This window comes from Monodelphis domestica, chromosome 5 (assembly GCF_027887165.1).
Source record: "Monodelphis domestica isolate mMonDom1 chromosome 5, mMonDom1.pri, whole genome shotgun sequence".
Lineage (NCBI taxonomy): Eukaryota > Metazoa > Chordata > Mammalia > Didelphimorphia > Didelphidae > Monodelphis > Monodelphis domestica.
This window is the reverse complement of record NC_077231.1, coordinates 304,788,171-304,804,797: the sequence shown is the minus strand read 5'-3', so window position 1 is coordinate 304,804,797 and position 16,627 is coordinate 304,788,171.

Here is a 16,627-nt window from a genome sequence, read left to right as displayed (position 1 = left end):
TTGTGTGTGTGAAAAAAGGAAACTAAGGGTTTGGGGAGGTGGCTCCCAACTGGGGGTGGCTAAACAAATTATGGTATATGAATGTAGTAGAATATTATCATGCCATAAAAATTATAAAAGGGACAATTTCAGAGAAACCTGGGAAGACTTGTATGAACCAATGCAGAGGTGGTGAGCAGAACCAGAGAAACAATTGAAACAATAAAAGTAACATTGTAAAGACAACTTCCAGAGACTTAACACATCTGATCAATTGATGAAGCATGCTAACTGCCTTCTGACAGGGAAATGATGGGCTCAGGCTACAGAATAACACACTTTTAGACACAAGCTAGTACAGTATAGGACTTTGTTTTGTTTGGCCATTTGTTACAAGGAAATTGTTTTCCTTTCTTTTTTCCACCAATTTTGGGATGGGGTAGAATGGAGAGAAGAGGAAAAGATGATGGGAAGAGATGGGAGGAAAGGAAAGAAGAGAAAATCACTCAAGCATCTCTTTTAAAATACAAAAAGAGAACAGAAAGAAGACCAGAAAGACTCTCAAAGAGGACAGCTTTGAAAGTTACATGTTAAATTGATTCTACATAGTTTTAAACCCTCACCTTTCATCTTAGAATCAATCCTATGTATTAGTTCCAAAACAGGAGAGCAGTAAGGGAATGATTTGCCCAGGATCACAGAGTTAGGAAGTGTCTGAGGCCACATTTGAACCCAGGACCTCCCATCTCTAGGCCTGACTCTCAATTCATTGAGCCACCCAGCTGCCCCCTGATTGTATATTTTTAGAAGAAAATCAAGCTTTCAGACCTAAAGATAGGAGCTTCTGGGTTCAAATTGGGTCTCAGACACTTCCTAGTTGTGTGACTTTGGGCAAGTCACTTAACTCCCATTGCCCAGCTCTGACCGTTATTCTGTCTTGGAACCAATACAAATTACTAATTCTAAGATGGAAGGTAAGTTTTTTTTAAAACCCTTACCTTCTGTCTTGGAGCAGAAAAGTGGTAAGGGCTAGGCAATGGGGGTCAAGTGACTTGCACAAGGTCACATAGCTGAGAAGTATCTGAGGCCAGATTTGAACCTAGGACCTCCCATCTCTAGGCCTGGCTCTCAATCCACTGAGCCACTCAGCTGCCCCCTGGAAGGTAAGTTTTTTTAAGGAAAAAAGAGAAATTTAGGTGTTTATAACAAAGAGTTTCTCTTGTAATACTTTTTAAAAATTCTACTATATTTATGGAAATGCTCCACTTGGTGCTTATTAAATTCAGAAACAGTTACATAAAGATAATAAGATTATAGCTTTAGACGTGGAAAGGAGTGAATCTTTGGGAGATGTGGCTTCTTCTCTTTAGGTCTCAGTTTCCTCATCTGAAAAATGGAGAGATTGGACTAGAAGATCCCTTTGAGTTGCTCCCAAGTCAATCTCTTCCCCACCTCCTGGGGTTGAGACTTGCAGCTGTTATCTACATGTGCCTCCTAGTGGCCGAATCTGAAAGTGCACCCTGAGGCTTTGGGTGAAAAACTCCCCGTCTACCCCTTCGGGCCAAGAATGAAACAATCCCTAATCATGGGGGACGATCTCGGGAGGGGTTCCGACCCCGTAAGCGCCCTGGACTCCTCTGGCAATCTGGAAAAGCCCAGAGATCCCTTCGCAGACCCCTTCTCAGAATGGTGGTTTTCAATCCACTAAACCCATTGGAGAGTCAAGAAAACCAATTCTACTGAGATCCCGTCAACAAAATAGATCTATTTTTTTATTTTATTTTATTTTTACGCCACTCAAGTCTATGGACCACGATGGGTTAAGAACTCTTCCGCCTAAGAGAAGAGGTTAAGGAGTCCTTTCATTCCTCCTCACCCCCCTTTTCTGCCTCCTTTCCTTCTTCTTTCCCTTCTTCTCAACACAGCCCATTTCAGCCAATGGGCGGCCGATGGGGAAGGAGCCCACGTACCTAGACACGGTGTTCTCGTCTCTCCGAGCGCTCAGTTCCGTGCGTGAGTGTCTATTGGCACAGACTGTGGGGTGGAATGTGGTCATTCGGGAAAGGCGACACTTAGTCTTTTCAAGTATCCGGCCGCGGTACACAAGGACCCCGTTCCCTCCTGGGGCCAGAAGACGTTCTGAAATCTTTGGCGCTGCCTGGCCTTTTGTTAATGCATGAAACTCGCCCCGGTTTCCGTATCTGGTCTTTCCTTTTATCATTATAAGAATCTCTCAGATCAGATGCCGGCAGGGAAGGTCTTATGGCGGCGACCCTCCTTTACAAAAGAGGAAACTGAGGCACAAGTAAATCTGATCCTCCCTGCACCATCAGATACTATCAAACCAATCCCACCTGGATTCTCCAAGCATACACCTGGCTGGACAGATGAGCAGACGCTCAAGAAATGGAAAATCACGACCATGGCTGGATATTTGATATCCAAGATATTTGATTCTCCTTTTTAGCTGCGTCTTTTAAGATCATTAAATTCACTTTCTGTCCTTGGAACCCCCAAATTGCGCCAACAATTTAAAAAAAAACCTTCCCAGTGCAGGTTCTCCATCTCGTGGCAAAAGTTGGTTACTGCAGGCTGTGCGGTGGTGTTATGCTTCAACTGCATCAAAACGTCTTCAAAACAGCCAGAACTAGGACAGGGTGACTGGGGCTTTGTCTCAGGGCTTAGGGGGTGCTGAAAGTACATACATTCTTAAGCTTGGCCCCTCGAGCCATAATTCTGTGCTTTCATTGTTCTCGGGAACTCCCAGTGAAGCAATTTCCTCCAGTAAAGTATATTCCGCAGCTCATTATCTTAAAATTTGTTCTGGCATCACTGGGAGGTTTTAAACTCTTACCTTCCGTCTTGGAATCAATACTGTATACTGGCTCCAAGGCAGAAGAGTGAGTGGTAAGGGCTAGGCAATGGGGGTTAAGTGACTTGTCCAGGGTCACCCAGCTAGGAAGGGTCTGAGGTCACATTTGAACCCAGGACCCTCCATCTCCTGACTCTGAGGGCTTTCACCGGCTGTCAATCCTCCTCTTCTCCACTTCCTCCCTCCCCTTGCTTCCTTAAGCCTCAGCTAAGGGGCCACCTTCTGAAGGAAGACTTTCCCAGGGTTTAACCTCATTTGTCTCTCATTGTCTACATGTTGTCTTCCCTGTTGGACTCTGAGCTCCTTGAGGTCAGGGACCATCTCTTAGAGCCTGTAGGTGACAGCAAAGACTTGCCTCAGACGCTTCCTAGCTGTGTGACCCTATACCAGTCACTTGGGCTGGGCTTGCCTGATTCCTCATTAGGAAAACCAGGTTCCCTGGGGCAAATTCCAGAAGTACACCTCCAGGGAGGACTCTAGTCAAAGGGCACTGAGCCAACAAAGAGAGAGAAAGAGTCCATGGCACCTGCCTGAAGCAAGAGTGTAGCAGATGGTTTGATGCCCACAGAGCAAAGGCATTATTAGGCGATAGACTCCCAGGGTAGTGTCGGAGCCTCTTGGGAACCTTCCCAAACAGTTGCTTTTCCAGGGCTGTGCATTCGTTCTTTAAAGGTCACCTCTATTGAGAGTCTCTTTCTTTTGGGTCTGTTTCTCCCTTTCTCTGGGGATCAGTTTCCCTCTTGGTCATTCTGCCAATGCCAGTTGTTATCACTGGGACTCGTTGGGTGGCTGCTACCCCACTGCTGGGGTGCTGGTGTCCTTCCAAAGGAAAGACACAAATGCATGCGCTCAAGTTGTGGCCCCTCTAGCTCATTCTCACAATGGAATCATTTTATTTTTGTGGAGGAGAGAATTTACAATGCATGCAAAAGACAGAGACTGGGGATGGATCATCTGTCAGTCAAATGAAGATTCCATTTGGACTGTTACCCGGAAAAGCAGTTGGAGCCAAGTCAACGGCTGGACTGAGCTGAGAGGCTTTTGCTGGCTGGCTGAGGTGAAAGAAGAAGCTAGTTGTATCTCTGGGACTTGAATTAATCAAGTTGGAGGTGACCTGGCTGATTGGAAGGAAGAAGGACAATAGTCCATCTCTCTCTCTCTCTCTCTCTCTCTCTCTCTCTCTCTCTCTCTCTCTCTCTCTGACTCTATTTCACAAGAGTGACTGGATTGCTATTTCTCCCAATATTCCCTAAGCTAAGGCTATCTGTAGATAATAGGGAAATCCTACTCCTCTTACCTTATCCTCCATCCTTGTCCTGTCTTCCCCAAATAAACCCTTACTTGAGAAAAGAAGAGAAAAGAGTATTTCCTCTGAAATCCCATAATTCACACTGAGTGATTTGAGGAAGACTGAAGAGAGGGGGGAGGGGAAGCTGAAAGGCTTCTGAAGAGGGAGGTACAAAAGGAGGAGGTTAGGCAATAAGAAGATCCAATAGTTATCTAGTATCCGTCAATATACACCCTCAAATTATCATCTATTACAATTTTTTAAATTTTATTCTTTCTTTTGAGGGACAGATTTTAATAGGATGCTTCCCACACAAATGTACATCATTGAGTTCTATTTTAGCATTAATTCTTTTTTTTTTTACTTTCTTTCATTTTTTTTTCAATTACACATAGCACAATAATTTTTTACAATCATTTTCGGACATTTTGGGATTCGGATTCTCTCCTTCCCTTCCTTCTCACCCCTCCCCAAGTCAGTAAATGATCTGTTATAAGTTATGCTGGAGGGGAGGGCATCTGGGTAGCTCAATGGATTGGGAGCCAGGCCTAGAGACAGGAGGTTCTAGGTTCCAATCTGGCCTCAGATACTTCCCAGCTGTGTGACCCTAGGCAAGTCACTTAACTCCCATTGCCTAGTCCTTACCACTCTTCTGCCTTGGAACCGACACACAGTATTGATTCCAAGACAGAAGGTCAGGGTTTTATTAAAAAAAAGTTATACCAGGGCTTTCATGCCATATGCATTTCCATATTCCCTACGCATGATAGAAGAAACATATCATAGTGCAATAAAAAATAATTGTTGTTAACAAATTAATATGCTTTTAGTTTTTGCAAGCATTTATTATTTCATACTCTCTCATTCTCCTTTGAACAATGTTTAAAAAGAGAAACGGGACCCCCATAATAATTGTGCTTGGCAAACATATGCCCACATTGACCACATCCAAAAATGTTGGAATCAACCTGCCTTTAAGTCTATCGCCTCTGTGGTCAAAGGTGGGAATCATTTGGAAATTAGAAATTTTTATTTAGTTAATTTAGAATATTTTTCCATGTTTACAAGATTCATGTTTTTTCCCTCCCCTCCACCCGGTCTTACATGTGTCATTGATCAAGACCTATTTCCATATTATTGATATTTGTACCAGGGTGATCGCTTAGAGTCCGCATCCCCAATCCTATCCCCATCAACCCATGTGATTAAGCAGTTGTTTTTCTTCTGTGTTTCTGCTCCCACAATTCCTCCTCTGAATGTGGATAGTGTTCTTTCTCATGAGTCCCTCAGAATTGTCCTGGGTCATTGCATTGCTATTAGTAGAGAAGTCTGTTACATTTGATTATACCACAGTGTATCAGTCTCTGTGTACCATGTTCTCCTGGTTCTGCTCCTTTCACTCTGCATCAGTTTCTAGAGGTCATCCCAGTTCACATGGAATCCCTCCAGTTCATTATTCCTTTGGGCACAATAGTATTCCATCACCAACATATACCACAATTTGTTCAGCCATTCTCCAACTGAAGGGCATCCCCTCATTTTCCAATTTTTTGCCACCACAAAGAGCACAGCTATGAATACTTTTGTACCTCTTTTTCCTTATTATCTCTTTGGGGTACAAACCCAGCAGTGCCATGGCTGGATCAAAGGGCAAGCAGTCATTTAGCATCCAAAGGTAGGTATCATGCTTCATCTCTGGAACTCTGACATTGTGGTTTATCACAGCATTATTCTATGGTCTTTCAAAGCTATTTTTCTTTATAATGTTATTTAAAAAAAAACAACAAAACCTCTTACATTCTGTCTTGGAATTAATACTGTGAATTGGTTCCAAGGCAGAAGATCATTTAAGAGTTAGGCAATGGTGGGTTAAGAGACTTGCCCAGGATCTCAGATTTGAACCCAGGACCTGCTGTCTCGAGGCCTGGCTCTCAATCCACTGAGCCACTTAGCTGCCCCCTCTTTATAATGTTATTGTTGTTGTATAAATTATTCTCCCACTTCTTCTCACTTCACTCTTGAGTCAGGCAGGAAGAAGGAACTTTGGGGGCATATCTATGAAATTCTTTCTCAGCAGCCAATGAAAAAGATCATCTTGGCCAACAAGAAGCCATCAGAGGGGATGGTCATCTCCTCTGCCCTGGGAGGATAGGGAAAGGCCCTCCCATCATGCAGACCTGAGGGGACAGCTCATTAGAGAACCATGGAGGGACTAAAAGGATTGTATCCTCAATATTATATTCTCTTCAGAGTGATGGAGAGAATTTAAAGATTCTCTTCTCCATATAAGGATAGAGAGAATAAACCCAAATATGTATAAATTGCCTAAATAGAGGTTAGTTGGGGAAGGAGGGGCGCCCAATGGTGGAGAAGCTCAGGAAAGACACCATATGACCAGTGAACTTGACCCAAGTCTTGGAGGAAGAGAAGAACTTAGGAGGCGGGATGAGGAGGAAGAACATTCCAGACATGAGAGATGTCCAGTGCAAAGGCACAAAGTAGGTCAATAAGTCATCTTCTGTGAGTCACCCAAACTCAGCCTACCTTCTTCCTCCATAAAATGGGGATAACAAAACTCACCTCTCAGGGTGGTTGTGAAGATGGAATAAGATAGCGTGTATAAGCCACTTTGCAAACCTAAAAGCGCCATGGAAATGCTAGATATTATTATTCTTTGATACACTGTTATTTTTTATTGTTATTCACTGGGACAAGGAATAATTCTCTGGCTCAAGAGAAGGACTTATTGTTATTCAAATGTTTCTGACTCTTTATGATCCCCATCTGGGGTTCTCTTGGCAGATATTGGAGTGGTTTGCTGTTTCTTTCTCCAGCTCTTTTTACAGATGAGGAAAGGAGGCAAACTGAGTAAAGGGACTTGCTCAGGATCACACAACAAGTATGGCAGTTTGCTATTTCCTTCTCCAGTTCATTTTACAGATGAGGAAACTGAGGCAAACAGGGTAAAATGACTTTCTCAGAGTCATGCAGCTATTAAGTGTCTGAGACTGAATTTGAACTCAGAGTTGAGCCTTCCAGACTCCAGAGCCAGTGTTCAATCCACTGAACCACCTAGCTGTTCAAAGAAAAGGAGAAGGGAATGGTATCTTTGGAAATGAAGATGATGTCAAAACAAAGGCTAATTATAGTTGTTTTTAAAATAAAGGTGCGTGCTTAAAATATATCCAATTAGAGTAAACACTAAATAATTTAATATCATGCTACTGGGATATTGACAGTGGAAGAAACTGATAAATGAGGAAGGGGAAGTGTTGGCCGCTGCAGCCTCTGATAGAGATCATCTCTCTGGGATAGAGAATGATTAAAATGTGAAAAATACAGCCCCTTGGAAGCAGCAGAGGCCCCCAGTCCATTGAATTTCAGAAGAGATCTGTCCTGAAAAAAAAAAAAGAAGAAGAAGAGATCTGTCCTGAGAAATCACAAGCAGGCAGTAGGTGAAAGATTCAGAGAATTCATTCTACATCTGATTTCCAATGCCGCCAGTAGGCATGTTGGCAATGCCATCAGAGGTTCTCATTATAGGCCATCCGTTTGAGCTGGGAGTGTGGAAAGGAAAACTGAAGCAAGTTTTGGACTTTCTGCCACTCAGGTGGAACAAACAGCAGTTGGAGTGTTTAGAGAGAAGATATTGACAAGAATGACAGTTGGTGGGGGAAGGGAACTGGGAGAGGGACAGTTGCTCTCAAGGACTCTCTTTCCTGGCCCTTGGACTGGAAGGAGTGCTCTCTCCCTATATCGGGATTGAAGTACCTCTATTCCTGGATCTTTCCCAACTGTGTACTCTACCTGGATTCCTGTGATCTTGTCATCAAATAAAAGGATTAAGGAGAGTGGTTTGAACTGTAAGGCCAGTCTTTAGGGGCATCATCTCGAAGAGACAGGCCAAACTAGCTTTGAAAGTTGGAACCTTTTCTTCCTCTTGCTGTTTATTGCTAAAGACTTTGAACTCAAGAACATCTAGCACAGATTAGTTTAGACAGGAATAAAAGAAACCCTCCACCAGCCTGCAAGGCTTGGCCTCAGCTAGAAAGAGACTGAGAGAGACTCAAACCCAATCTAGGGAAATCACCTCCCCCATTCAAACTTATTAAATTCATCTTTATTTAAATAAACCGCAGTCAGATAAGAAGACTATCATTTCAGGAGACATAGAGGGATCTGAATGTAAGGACAGCCATTCAACCATAAACGGTCCTTATCAGACCCCTACTGGGCAACCTTGATCTGGGGGGAGACTTGTCCTTCAGGAGGGTCCATGCTTACCTGCCTTGGGGTATCTTCAACATCAATCAATAGAGGAGACATCCCCTCAGGCTATCATAAGTGGCCCATTTCTCAGGAATCCCAATTTCCAAAGACAGCCTCTCACCAGGGGTATCTCTCTCCTTTTACCTCACTGGCAGCCACATTCCTTCTCTCCCTTCAACCCCTCTGTTCCCTGTTACAAACCTTTGTTATCCCCTGTCCCTCTTCAATCCTCTACAATCCCTTTTAATATTACAAGAGGAACCTTCAACACCTGATCCAACCTCCTTCATTCACAGAGGAGGAAAGAGAGGGAAAACTTCTTGCTGGAGGTTGGACCCAGAGATCTTGAGGAAGCCCCAAGAGAACCATAGAATTCCAGAGCCAGATTGGAGGTCACCAGATTGGAGACCCCTCATTATGCCTGTGAGGAAATGGAGGTCAAGAGGGAGGAACAGATTGGTCCAAGGCCACACAAAGTCATAAACGGTCTCAGTTTGAACTTGGGTCCTCTCCTGTGTTCCTTCTGTTCTATTGTGCATCATCCTGCCTGGTCTTTTTTCAATAGAGCAGAAGGGTGGTCTTGCGGAAAGAGCTCTGCTCCATCCATAGCCAGAGGAAATGGGTTTGACTTAACCCTGTGACTTCCTACCAGGATGGCCTTGGATAAAACACTTCACTCCTAATAATAATAATTGCCAGAACTTATATAGTGCTTTAAAATTTGCAAAGTGATCTACAAATATCCCATTTTATCCTTTTAAGTGATTTGCTCAGTTGTCCAGCTATTAAGTGTCTGAGGCTGAGAGTTGAGTCTTCCTGATTCTAGGGCTGGTGTTCTAACCACCAAATCACCTAACTGTCCAGAGAAAAGGAGAAGGGAGGGATATATTTGGAAATGAAGATGATATAAAAACAAAGGCTAATGATAGTTATTTTTATAAAGGTAGGTGCTGGGAGGTAAGTGTTATTGTTAGTGTTCCCATTTTAGAGATGAGAAAACTGAGGTGGGCAGTAGTTAAGTGACTTGCCCAAGGTTACACAGCTAGGAAGAATCTATGATAGGATTTTAACTCAGTTCCTCCTGACTTTTAGGTCCAGCTTTTTCTCCATTGCTTTTGATGGGTCTCACTGTCCCCTTCTATATGATCAAGGAATTAGACCAGTTGACCTTTGAGGTTCCTGTCATTTTGCACCCTATGGAAGGACTTAATCTGTGATATTTTGAGAGTACGGCAGATGCTTCAGCTACTGAATGCCATATTTTATAGCCAAACTTTATACCTGAGATATAAGTCAGGAGACTAACGGAGTGGGGAGGGTGAATTGGGCTCCTGCTTTGACTGGGTATTGTGGATCAACCTTTTCAGTTTGTCTGACTCTGTGGGACCCCATTTCGGGTAAAGATACTGGAGTGGCTCACCATTTCCTTCTCCAGCTCATGGTTTTTATTTTTATTTTTTACAGTTTTAGAAGTTGAAGAAACTTCTTTTACAGTGGTTTTTTTTTTAACCGTTACAATTTTACAGTTGAAGAAACTAAGGCAAACTGAGTTAAGTGACTTGACCAGGGTCATAGCTAGGAAGCATCTGAAGTGGGATTTGAATTCAGGAAGATGAGTTTTCCTAATGCCAAGCCCAGAGCTTTATACACTGTGTTTTCCTTTCTTTACTGGATAATATCTTCAATCAGGGGTTCTGCCCTGGGGTCTACGGATTGCAGAGGACCCAGAAACTTGGATGGGAAAAAATGACACCTTCATTTTCATTAACTTCTAGGTGAAGTCTAGTATTTTTTTAATTACAATTTTTTTCAAAGACCATAATTCTGAGAAGGGTCCAGAGACTTTACCAGATTGCTAAAGGGTTCCAGAACCCCTAAAAAGGGTAGGAACCACTTCCCTAAATGTTTGCTTCAACCCGGATGCCAGCAGGGCCCTAGAATTAGGTCTGAGCTCCTTTATTATTATGTGAACAGGGAGAGACAGCTCTTGAAAGCTGGTCCTGTCTACACAGCTGGCCTTAAACAAAATTCCGAAGTCAGCTGCTGCAGGTCCTGAGGACTCAGCAGATCCATCACTCAGTTACCGTTAGTTTAGAAATCTCTCCTGGACGTTGGCCAGTTCACTGAGAATTCATCTTCCCTTCTTTCTTGGATCTAGTTAGGGGGGTTGGATTTGACTTGTATTTCACGCGTAGCATAGGGAGACCTGTAAGGTAGAACATTCTCTTTGAGCTCCTCAGTATCTCCTTCCTTTTACGTGATTTTAGTTCCTGTTACAAGGCTTTCTCAGCCATGAAGTTCATTTATGTTGAAGGGCTGCCCTTGCTCTTTAAGACAGTTAACTCTGTACCCCTTCTAGGGATGGCTATGCCGGGAAGAAGCTTTCTGTTAAAGCTGGCACAACCGCCAGGCACTGCCAATTGTCTCTGGAACAACTGAAGATAAAAGCAGCCCCATCCATCACAGTTCAGGAATTTAAATTTCATAAACAAAACCAAGAGCCAGGGGGAGGACATGACTGTCTGGGTTGTAGACTGGGGCCATCTGTTTCTACTCCGTAATTTGGGAGATTTCTTAGATGATATGTTAGAGGATATCCTCGTTCCCAATGGGAGCCTCCAATGGAGTCTCTTGACTCAGTGCCATTGACCATGTATGAGGTCTAGCCAGGGAGATTGCATCACCGTAGACCACAGAAGTGAAGGGAAAGCTGTTTAAAGTCACTGTCCTCCCACAGGGCCAAGAGAATACAAGAAATGTATGTTTCCACAAGATCTCCATAGATTTTCCAACATACAGTCCCTGGTGCGGGTTTCATTCTTTCTGTATGTTCAACACTCCATCTCTCGGCTCTGGGCTTTTTCACTGGCTGCCTCTCCATCCCATGAAAGTTCTCTCTCTCTTCATCTCCACTTCCTGGCTTCCCTGGCTTTCTCCAAGGCCCACCTTCTACAAAAAGCGTCTCTGGATCTCTGTTCTTCTAGTGCCTCCTTCCTGTTGATGATGCCCAGTTCATCTGGATCTATCTTGTTGGTTCACCGCTGCTTGTACATTGTGTCCCCCATCAGACTGTGAGAGGAGAGACTATCTTTTGTCTCTTTGTATCTCTAGTTCTTAACAGAGTGCCTGGAACATAGTAGCTACTTAATAATTGATTAATTATTAATATTAATTATTAAATATTATTTATTTATTATAGTTTTATATTATATTATATTATATCATATTATATTTTAATATATAATAATCATTTAAAATTATTAAATATTAATTATTAAAATTAATTAATGAATAATTAATAATAATTAATAATTAATAAATGTCTTTTTATTGATCTGAGATGATCTTTAATTTTTCCCGTAGTTTGTTTGTACATAGTTGTTATTGTTTTTGAAACCTTCCATTTTAGAATGAATACTAAGAATTGGTTCCAAGTGAAATGAAGAAGTAAGCTGAACTGTTACTATTGAAATAGTGAATGTAAACTTGTGGACCTGCAAAACCTCTCTCTCCATGTCTCTATCACACAAGGCAGAAGAGCTGTAAGGGCTAGGCAATGGGAGTTAAGTGACTTGTCCAGGATCACACAACTAAGAAGTATCTGAGACCAGATTTGAACCTAGGACTCCCCATCTCTAGGTCTGGCTTTTTATCCCCTCATCCACCTAGCTGCCCCATCATAGTTGTTTGCAAGTCATCTTCCCCATTAGACTATGAGTTCCTTGAGGGCACACATTGTCCTTTGCCTTTTTCTGTATCGCCAATAGTGCCTGGCACATATTAGGTCCTTCACAAATTCCTTGGCTGACTTATAAAGTATAAATTCAGTTACTGGTGGTTAAGCCAGCCTAATCGATGTGCCAACAATGATGAGGTATATGAAGAATGGATGGCACGTAAGGTTATGGGAGTCTAGAGCTGCCCCTCTTCTCTGCCTCTGGTCCTGGTGAGGTCCTGGCGGCTATAATGGTGGGGAGGGAGACGTTCTTGACCTCATATTCTATTTTCCTGGGGAACTTGGGCTGCTTAGGAGACAGACTTAGTGTCCATCCTAGAATAATCTGAGCAGTGAGGACATATTTTAGAGCCTTACCCTCAGACACCCAGATGGGAGATGCCCAGCCCTGGGAGAGCCTCTTCATGACAGGTCAGGGATATTTCTGGAGCCTCTCTCTATTTGTCACAATTTTCTTCCCATCTTGGCAACTTCCTGGGATCCGTGTCGTCACTAGCTGGCCACAGGCATTCCGCTGGGATGGACTTGCCATCATTGATCGATGAACAAACAGTGCTTAAGCAGGTGCTCTATATCAAGCACTCTGCCAGGTGATGAGGATACGAAGACAAAGCCTGCACAAGGCTTACTCTTCAGGACCTCCCATTCTAAAAGGCCAGACGCACCAGAGCAGAGATGATTTCTAAATACGGAGCAGTCATTGCCTTCAGCTCTGGCGTCACCACCCTGCAACTGCTCTACCCTCGAAAGGAGAAGTCCAAAAACCATTCCTAGAAAGAGCAAAGCCACTCTACTCTGAGTGCCCTGGGCTCAGCGTCACAAAACAGCCAAATCCTGCCCATTTCACAGCCTGTCTCATGTCATCCCCCCCCCTCCCTCCAATCTGTTGCTCTAAAAGCTGTAATTTAATTGGTACTGCCATTGTTTCCTTGTGTCTTTCCAGTCCCAAACTCCCTTCTTTGTCTACCTATTCTTTGCATGTGTTGTCTCCTCCTATGAATATGTAATTAGGAGCAGCTAGGTGGCACAGTGGACAGTGTGCCAGGCCCAGAGTCAGGAAAACCTGAGTTCAAGTCTGACCTCAGACACTTCTTAGCTATGTTGACCATGGGCAAGTCACGTAACCCTGTTGGCCTCAGTTTCCTCATCTATGAGCTACAGAAGGAATTGGAAAAGCATTCCAGTATTTTTGCCAAGAAAACCACAAAAGGGGTCATGAAGGTTGGACATGACTAAAAAAGGCCTAAATGATAAAAATGTAAACTCTTTGAGATCACAAATTATCTTGATTTTATATTTATATTCCAGAATTTAGCACATAGTAAGTGCTTACGTATCATCTCCACTCTGGTTCATTCATTCAGCTCCCACTTATACTGGCACATTGGAGCATGTGAGCCCCTACTGGTGTGCTTTCCCTTAACAATGAGGCATTAGGCATTGTTAGTTCTTTAGCAAAGGCATTTATTCATATGGTAGCCCAAGATTATAATTGCAATGCCTTTTCCCCAATTCTGGGGGCTCAGTTTCTCACAAATACATTAATAGGGGAAGAGAGGAAAAGAATGGACATAAACACGTGGAGAACAAAATGACTCATTACTCTAGAAGTCTGGGCTTTGATAGCCTTTCTTTCTTTCAAAGATCTCACAAAATTCTCTATAGGGTATGGCCAGCTAGGCTGACTCGTCATAGGGCTGATACGCTACTAGTTTGGGGTTAAGAAAGAACCCAAGTTTGCTGGCTCCTCACTAGGGCTAGCTGCCACTAGATGATGCTGAATAGGACACTCTTTCTCTGGGCAGTGACTGCCTGGCATTGTCCAATAGCAGCTGCCCACTGGCAGGACAGCTGGCCCACCTTGTCTCTCAGCTGTTCATTCATTCTAAATTGGTTTTTACAACTAGTCTAAGCATTGTTTCTTAAGCCTAGTGCTTCGTCTTGGAGCTGTATTCAATCATAAGATGTTAGGTGGCAGTGGGGCACTGGGGTGAAGCACTCTTGTGGACAAATGAGCCCAAACTGTGGAGTCCGAGGACCGTTGGTCAAATGCCGCTTCCCATGTTCGCTACTTGTGTGTTTGTTTGCTGTTCAGGCATTTCAGTGATGTCTGACTCTTGGTGACCCCCGTGTGGGGTTTTCTTGGCAGAGATACTGACTGGTTTGCCATTTCCTTCTCTAGCTCAATTTACAGATGAAGAAACTGAGGCATTGTGTTACTTGAATGCAGTCACAACTATTAAGTGTCTGAGGCCAGTTTTGAACTCATGAAGATGAGCCTTCCTGACTCTGGGTTATGTACTCTATCCACCGAGTCACCTAGCTGTCCAACTACCTTAACTTCTCTGGGCTCACTCTTCTCATCTATAAAATAAAGGAGTTGCATTAGGGGGCCTCTTAGGTCCTTTTGAGCTCCTAAATTGATGGCCTCCCAACCCTACAATTCAAAGACATCTACATGAAATAATATGAAAATGATAAAGAAGTCTTTGTTATTTCAGGAATCAAGGAGTTCCATAATTGTCCTTATAACTGCTGCTTTTTGAACCCAGCAAATACTCCCCACCACCCCTACCCTTGAAAATCCTTATTTTCTGTCTTAGAATCAATACTAAGTCTTGGTTCCAAGGCAGAAGAATGGTAAAGGCTAGGCAATTAAGGTTAAGTGACTTGCCTAGAAAGTATCTGAGGCCAGATTTGAACCCAGGACCTCCTGTCTCTAGGCCTGACTTTCCACCCACTGAGCTACCTAGCTGCACCTATCCAATACTTCTTGGAGGACTTCAGAGTATCTTATTGGTGCTTTTCATTTTTACATCATTTCTTGAACACAGGGCCACATCTATTCCCCTCAAAGTGAAACCCTCCCTATAATGAAGGAAATTCATTAGAACGGACACAGTGATGGTGTCTCTCTCCTCACTGGCAGCCATATTCCCTCTCTCCCTTCAACTCCTCCGTTCCCTGCTACAAACCTTCCTTATTCTTCATATCTACCCATCTCTCCCTATAACTATTACACTGATAATGTAAGCAGCATTTGGACTTTGCAATCACATTCCGCTTCCAGAAAGAGCCAAGACCAGTCAACAAATACTTCTTAAGCACCTACTATGTGCCAGCCATTGTGGCCAGCACTGGAGCTCAGCAGATCTCCTTAACTGATCTCGGGCACCATGATTGGTTTTCCAATTACTCAAAGTACATTGCCCATTTAATGATCTTTTCATTTATGTTGTTGGAGTTATCGTTCATGTTGTTCTTCTGTTTTGCTTACTTCACTCACACAAATTGTCCTTCTGGGATATTTTCCAAAGTATAAACCTCCACCTTTAATTATATCAACTGTAGTCCTGGAGTCTTTGGCTCACCATTTACAGAAAAACAGTGATCTCCCCACCTAGAAAAGCAATATTGAATTCTCACAGCTGGGCAACTCCATTTGACAAATCTTTACTGCGTACCTACTGTGCGCAGAGAACCACACTGGGCTTTGGGGAAGATGGAGGCTTGAAATTAAACCCAGATTTGAAAAACGACATAAATGATGATGAAAATGACACAAAGGGAAAGAACAGCTTCCAAGGGACAATCAAAAATGAATGTTGCAAAATGACAAAGCATGAGCACAGTCCCACAGCAGAAATCCCAGAAGATGCCCCCTCCAGCGCCCTTGTAGGGGTAGGGGAGGAGAGGCCACAGGTGTGGGATATTGTATTGAATGTCAGATTTTTTAAAACCTCTGGGGCACGTTCACTGATTTTTTTTCTTCCTCTTTCTTTTCGTTGTAAAATTCTTTGTCATTGGGGATGCCTTTCTGGGAGAGGGTGGGGAAAGGATACGGCAAAAAATCTAGGTTATGTAAAAAACAAACGCTTTCAATAAAAAGCTATTTGAAAAGGAAATAAAGGCAAACATACAGACATACAAAAAAGGCAAAAATCAATCAGTCAATTAACTTTTGTTTAGTGCCTATTTTGTGCCAGGCTCTGTGCTAAGCCCTGGGGATAAGAAAAGGAAGCAAAAGATAGTCCCTGGCCTCAAGAAGCTTACAATCTAATGGAAGAGACAGCATACAAACAAATATATACAAAGCAAGCTCTAGACAGGATAATGAGAGATAATTAACAAATAGAAGACACTGGAATTCAAAGTGGCCAGGAAGGAGCAGCTAGGTGACTCAGTAGATTTTTTTAAACCCTCCCCTTTGACTTAGAATCATTACTGTGTATTGGTTCTATGGCAGAAGAGTGACAAGGGTCACAGTGGTTCAGTAGATTGAGAGTGAGGTTTTGGGTTCAAATTTGGCCTTAGACATCTCCTAGTTGTATGACCTTAGGCAAGTCACTTAACCTTCATTGCCTAGCCCTTATTGATCTTTTGCCTTGAAACACATATTTTATATCAATTCTAAGACAGAAGGTTAAGAGTTGAAATACAGACACAAAAAAATCCCAAGTTCATGGATCCCTTCTTCTTCTCT